This window comes from Lolium rigidum, chromosome 1 (genome assembly GCF_022539505.1).
Source record: "Lolium rigidum isolate FL_2022 chromosome 1, APGP_CSIRO_Lrig_0.1, whole genome shotgun sequence".
NCBI lineage: Eukaryota > Viridiplantae > Streptophyta > Magnoliopsida > Poales > Poaceae > Lolium > Lolium rigidum.
In genome coordinates, this window is record NC_061508.1 from 268,406,348 (window position 1) to 268,413,348 (window position 7,001).

At 43.9% G+C, this 7,001-nt stretch overlaps 1 non-coding gene across 1 annotated transcript; it reads right to left on the minus strand.

Moving 5' to 3' along the window:
• Positions 1 to 335: 335 nt before the first annotated feature.
• On the minus strand, positions 336 to 532 carry LOC124685604. The gene has a single exon (XR_006997581.1). It is a non-coding gene; the product is annotated as a U2 spliceosomal RNA (small nuclear RNA).
• Between the last annotated feature and the right edge of the window lie 6,469 nt (positions 533 to 7,001).

Here is a 7,001-nt window from a genome sequence, read left to right on the forward strand (position 1 = left end):
CCTCCCTCACCTTTCTCTGCGTACTGACTATTAATGTCTCCTGCTATTTACCCTTCCCAGACGCAGGATTTATCCAAAACCGATTTATCCAAAACGAACTGAATAGGTTCCCCATCAGCGTAGGGGGTGATGGTGATGCGACAAGCCGTGCAGACCACCGTGTCACGTCGCCGCAGACAGAGAAGGAAAAAGAAGTAAAACGGGATGCATTTATCTGTTCGTTTGTAACTAGCAGCAAATTAGCGCGTTCCTTCTTCAAAGGAGAACAGACTTCAACAATTTACCAAGCTGGTTAACTGAAACCAAGCTGAACCAAAATTTATTTTGAGATTTGGTTGGGGTGCGCCACACCCGGGCAGTAGTGCAACGCCCGGGGAACACCTGAGGACCCCAGTGGCAAGCCACTGTGGTGGACCCTCCCCCACAAAAAATAAATTTAATATCGTTGTGGGCACATGGCCCACATATCAGATATTAAACTGATAAGAACAGATACTACACTTGATCTTAGCCAAAAGGCCGAGAAAGGTATGAGTTGCAGCGCTGTGCCGGGTCTCCTTATATAGCCTCCGTTGCCCTGCGCTGCTGCTTCCGTCCGCGAGGTGGGACTAAACCTGCTCCACCCTTCGCTTCTGCCGATGCCACCCGCACGCGCTGCTAGCTTGGGCCCGAATCTGAGAGCCCGTAGCAGGCCTGACCAAGTTGCACCATGGGCTTCTCCCTTGTTACCCATTTTCTTTTTCCGTTGTGCCTTTGCTTTTCTCGGATTTTTGTTTTGTGCTTTGAGAATTGAGAGCATTCCTTTTCTTCCGATAGGAGATCATAAAAAGCCTAACGAACGAAGTACTAAAATGCAAAGTAACAGACTGAAATTTATTGGCTGAACGAAATGGAAGGGACAAGGGTGCAACCAACTTTATGCACGTGATAGCACTTCAGATTTTCTATTACTATGCGAGATTCATATGCCCAGATTTTTTTTAACCGGGTACTAAATAAACGGCAGGTACAAATTTACAATAAGGCTCCTAAGAGATAGGGGAACGGATATAAGGCTTCAAATTTTACAGAAAATACCCTAGGAAAAAGCATAAAAAGCGATCTGGTCCCTAGTCTTCTCCACCGCAATTGGGCAATCTCCTAGCACGGGTGCCCGCGCCACCGCCGGGAAACATGCCACTTCGGGCATCGCTGGTCGTGGATTCCGCGCCAAGGTTCAAGAAGATCCCCCGAAGGGGGGAAACACCGAGGAAGATCAAAGATTCCCAGCCAAGAGTGGCTCCATTCCCATGGATAACTCCGGCGCCAAGCTGTCGGTGTTAATGAACTACAAAAGTCTTTGTAGCTTCCATAGTGCATGTTGGTTGTACTCGACCATCATGCCATGCTCCAACTGCGGGAACTCTAGATCTCATCGCTCTTTGACGTCTATCACTATGACCAGATAGAGGGAGCAGAGAGCACTTAGATCCCAGTGAATCCAAGCATGGCCCCAAAGCTTTATTGTTGAGGTAGAAGAGGAGTTGTTGCATCTCGCCATCTCCAGCCATCGGAGCTTCACAAGCCGCTGCCTCACCTCCATCGCACGCCTGAAGGAGCTCAAGAGCTTCAACCGCGGTGACCTCGACGACATGACGCCAAACTGGCACAAAGGGCCTGACTCTAAGACCACAACTAGTATATACAAGGGGGGTTTGGCCTCCCCAACGAGTCTATCGGAGGAGGGGAAGAGGGGAGCCACCGGGGTGGAGGCGACTCTCAACGTTCTACTATTCAGAGAGAGAGCGAGGAAGGGTTGTGCTTTTGTATGCCCAAATATTGTCAAATTCCAGCTTGTCTCTTCCATAAATGTAGTAACGGTGAATGTAGTAGTTGTTCATGTACATAATATGGCACGGTCATCTGCATGCGAACTTCCACGCGGTCGATTCCAATAGGACTAAAAATATGCTTGAATAGGCTCCTCCTCCTTTTCCGACAATAATTCCAGTGATGGATGACCTTTATTACTAAAATAAAAATAATCCACATCGCACAATTCACCTCCGTCACCTCGGAACAACCACCCCCAACACTGGACCACCTCATCGATAACCCACAGGTCGGTAACCGAAATGGCTATCTCCCGTCACTCACTGTCATAGGCGCCGGCGCGTCCATCTCTCAACCTAGCCAGTCTAAATTTGCCACCATCGTTGGGTTGCCGCCATCTCAACCATCCCTCTAGGCTTGGAGGATGTTGTATCTTATTCGGCACTGATGTGCCACCCCTACCCTCTAAGTTTTTTTTCCATCGCCTCCAAAAGAGCAGCCACCTTTGCGTTGGCTATGTCTCCAGATTAGTATGTTCTTGCCACCGTGGCCAGCTGCGTCGTCGACGACCCATACTCTGCTGCTGATAGCTAAGGCTGATGGGCATCATGATCTAGGTGAGGCGGGATGAGTGACGAGAAGTATCTCTTTGTGGGTGGCATTCCAACAATGGTTGTTGACGCGTAAAGCACACGCCCGTTGGGAACCCCAAGTGGAAGGTGTGATGCGTACAGCAGCAAGTTTCCCTCAGTAAGAAACCAAGGTTTATCGAACCAGTAGGAGTCAAGGGCCACGTGAAGGTTGTTGGCGGAGGAGTGTAGTGCGGCGCAACACCAGGGATTCCGGCGCCAACGTGGAACCTGCACAACACAATCAAAATACTTTGCCACAACTTAACAGTGAGGTTGTCAATCTCACCGGCTTGCTGTAAACAAAGGATTAAATGTATGGTGTCGAAAATGATGTTTGTTTGCGAAGAACTGTAGAGAACAATGATTGCATTAGATTGTATTCAGATGTAAAAGAATGGACCGGGGTCCACAGTTCACTAGTGGTGTCTCTCCAATAAGAAATAGCATGTTGGGTGAACAAATTACAGTTTGGCAATTGACAAATAGAGAGGGCATAACAATGCACATATATATCATGATGAGTAATATGAGATTTACTTAGGGCATTACGACAAAGTACATAGACCGCTATCCAGCATGCATGTATGCCTAAAAAGTCCACCTTCGGGTTAGCATCCGTACCCCTTCCAGTATTAAGTTGCAAACAACAGACAATTGCATTAAGTATGGTGCGTAATGTAATTAACACAAATATCCTTAGACAAAGCATCGATGTTTTATCCCTAGTGGCAACAGCACATCCACAACCTTAGAACTTTCTTCACTCGTCCTGCATTCAATGGAGGCATGAACCCACTATCGAGCATAAATGCTCCCTCTTGGAGTCACAAGTATCAACTTGGCGAGAGCCTCTACTAGCAACAGAGAGCATGCAAGATCATAAACAACACATATATGATAGATTGATAATCAACTTGACATAGTATTCCATATTCATCGGATCCCAACAAACACAACATGTAGCATTACAAATAGATGATCTTGATCATGATAGGCAGCCTACAAGATCTAACATGATAGCACAATGAGGAGAAGGCAACCATCTAGCTACTGCTATGGACCCATAGTCCAAGGATGAACTACTAACATATAAGTCCGGAGGCGATCATGGTGATGTAGAGTCCTCTAGGAGATGATTCCCCTCTCCGGCAGGGTGCCGGAGGTGATCTCCTGAATCCCCCGAGATGGGATTGGCGGCGGTGGCGTCTCTGGAACTTTTTCCGTATCGTGGCTCTCGGTAATAGGGTTTTCGCGACGGAGAGTTTAAGTAGGCGGAAGGGCAGAGTTGGAGGGCTGACGAGGGGCCCACACCACAGGCTGGCGCGGGCCCCTCCTTGGCCGCGCCGCCCTGTGGTCTGGCCACCTCGTGGCCCCACTTCGTATGCTCTTCGGTCTTCTGGAAGCTCCGTGGAAAAATAAGACCGTAGGCGTTGATTTCGTCCAATTCCGAGAATATTTCCTTTGTAGGATTTCTGAAACCAAAAACAGCGACAAAACGAGAACCGGCGCTTCGGCATCTCGTTAATAGGTTAGTGCCGGAAAATGCATATAAATGATGTAAAGTGTATATAAAACATGTGAGTATTATCATAAAACTAGCATGGAACATAAGAAATTATAGATACGTTTGAGACGTATCAAGCATCCCCAAGCTTAGTTCCTACTTGCCCTCGAGTAGGTAAACGATAACAAGGATAATTTCTGAAGTGACATGCTGATACGCGTACAGCACGCGTCCGTTGGGAACCCCAAGAGGAAGGTGTGATGCGTACAACAACAAGTTTTCCCTCAGTAAGAAACCAAGGTTATCGAACCAGTAGGAGCCAAAAAGCTCGTTGAAGGTTGATGGCGGCGGAGTGTAGTGCGGCGCAACACCAGGGATTCCGGCGCCAACGTGGAACCTGCACAACACAACCAAATTACTTTGCCCCAACGTGACAGTGAGGTTGTCAATCTCACCGGCTTGCTGTAACAAAGGATTAGATGTATAGTGTGGAAGATGATTGTTTGTAGAGAACAGTAAAACGAGTATTGCAGTAGATTGTTGTCAACACCCGGATTTTTAAGTCCAGATGCCTATTATATCATACATCGCAATCCCAGGAAGATTGTTTTTGCGAGACATAATAGTAAGTAGTTCAGAGTCATCATTTATTACAACACATACTTGTCTTACACTACGGATCACATGATCCAATATTACACAAATAGATTGTTCAACATCACAAATAAGTAGCGGAAGCGTAGTAGTAGTGGACTATCTTTTCCACAGGCAACGCTTGACGTTAGAAGACGATCCTAGTTATCGTAGACGTCCTGTTGTCCGTCATCCTGATATTGTTGCTCCTCTTCATAGTCTGGCATTTGAATAGCCAGGGCAAAGCCATGAGTACTTTTAAAGTACTCGCAAACTAACACGAAAGTAATTACCTATTTAGTGTAGTAAGGGGGTACTAAGCTTCTAGGTTTATTTGCATAAAGCCAAGTTTTACTTCAACCAACATTTAGTAAAGACTCATCATTTGCTAGACTAACTCAAATGGGAACATTAGTGTCATTCCCACCAATCATTTAAGACTCAAGTTCAGAATCACCTTTCATTTCATCATTCCTTTTTAAGATCAAAATTTCTGATAATGGAACAGTATGGCTTTCCAATTGTCCGTAACCATGGACACGGCTATTCGAATAGGTTTAACACTCTGCAGAGGTTGTACTCTTGTACCACAACTTTTGATTACATCCGTCGAGGATAACCCCGAATCGTCGTAACTCAGTACGCGGATCATCAACCTTAACCTTTCACTTACATATACTAGTATAGGCACCTCTCCCCATGAGCTTGGCCTCCCGGTGAAAACCAACTGTTAACCCGGGAACTGCACAGGGCTTGGGTCGTACATTCACCTCATATTCACATCATTTCTCATATACGGAGGCAGCCTCAGCGTAACCCCTATGATGCTTGTTTAGAGGGAACACATACTAAAATACACAAGCTTCTAGTTAAGCCCTACCCATAATCAGGTATTGTGGGGGTACTTGTATAATTGGAAGGGTATCGCATTCAAACCCAATCATCAGTTTTCATTTAAAATTCACCAAGTCAACCATGTCACCTTCAAATTCATATTCTTTCAAAGTCATTTCACTTCACCATGTTCCCATCTAGAGTAGTCAAATTTTATTTGATTAGCACTAGCCACTATTTCATGAGGGGTGCTATCTAGCTTGGATTTGCTCTAAGCTAACCTTAAATATTGTTCTACTCTAGACCTAGTGGATCATAATTCAAAAAGTACTTTGAAAGTAAATAAGCAAAATAATTGCAAGGTAAAACATGGGATAGGTAAAACATAAAATTTAAAGTGGGATGGTGCCTTGCTCATGTAGAGCTTTGCACTTGGTGTTTAGCAAGGGTTAGCTTGCCTTGAGCAGGGTAGTTATCGAAGTTCTCCTCTTCTTCCTGGGAGTAGGCTTCCTCCTCTTGATATTCCTCGTTACTAGCGTCTATATACGAATACGAGGTATATAAACACCAAACCAACCTTACATGCTTAACTAAAACACATCAAAGGGGTTCACACAAATTATTCTAGCAACACAACAATCATGGCATGGTGTATTACTTGGTTGGTTCTTATTTAAGAGAAAAATAATTTCCTCTCATTATACTTATTAATTTGGTTTACTAATTAAATCTTTTAGAGAAAATAATTTCCTCTCATTAATACTAATTTAGATTTAATCTCCTTATATAATAATCAGGTATGAAATATATGTTGACCCAGGTCAACATTCCATATCTATTACATGTGAGTATAATTTAAATGAAGTGCTACACTTCACACAATTTAAGACTACTATTTAAATGTATTAAAATCTCTAAGTAATACTAATCAGAGGTTCATTAGCCTAGGGTCATTCCCTCTGGTTATATTACTTAGGATCAAGATTTAAAATGAGAGAGTAGCTCTCATACTATTGGTAGAATTTTAATTTTCAAGATTTAAATGCACTAGTAATGACTACATAGCCATTAATTTAATCTAGTTCATGATCATACAAACAACCTATCTATATTATTGCATAATCAATTAGAGGACATCAATTGTGATTTATTAGAGTTGGAAACAATTCAAAATCAATTATGGTTGAATTTTAAATTAAGTTTAAAGTTGCAAAAGTCCCTGTCTTGTTATTTTTAGCATTTTAATTCTACTACGAAATTGGAGGTGGGACCAGTGGCATTAGTTAGATAATTTCTTGGGCTTTCCAGAGATATAAAGTTCACAGAATTTGGTTTAGCCAATTTGAATTTATTCAAAAATTACTAAAGCATCTGTAAGCATTTGAACTAAATCGAAATAAACAGAATTTTGAATTGTTGGGCCACGCGGGAAAAGCCTACGGGCCCAAATGATTCAAACAGCGCAGCACGGCCCAGTAACGCGCCAGTGCGAACGGGCCGTCTGACGAGGTGGGGGCCACCCGTCAGTGACGTTTAAATGCCGAAACGGTACAGACTAACGAGGGGCGTAGGATTAGAAAGTGGAT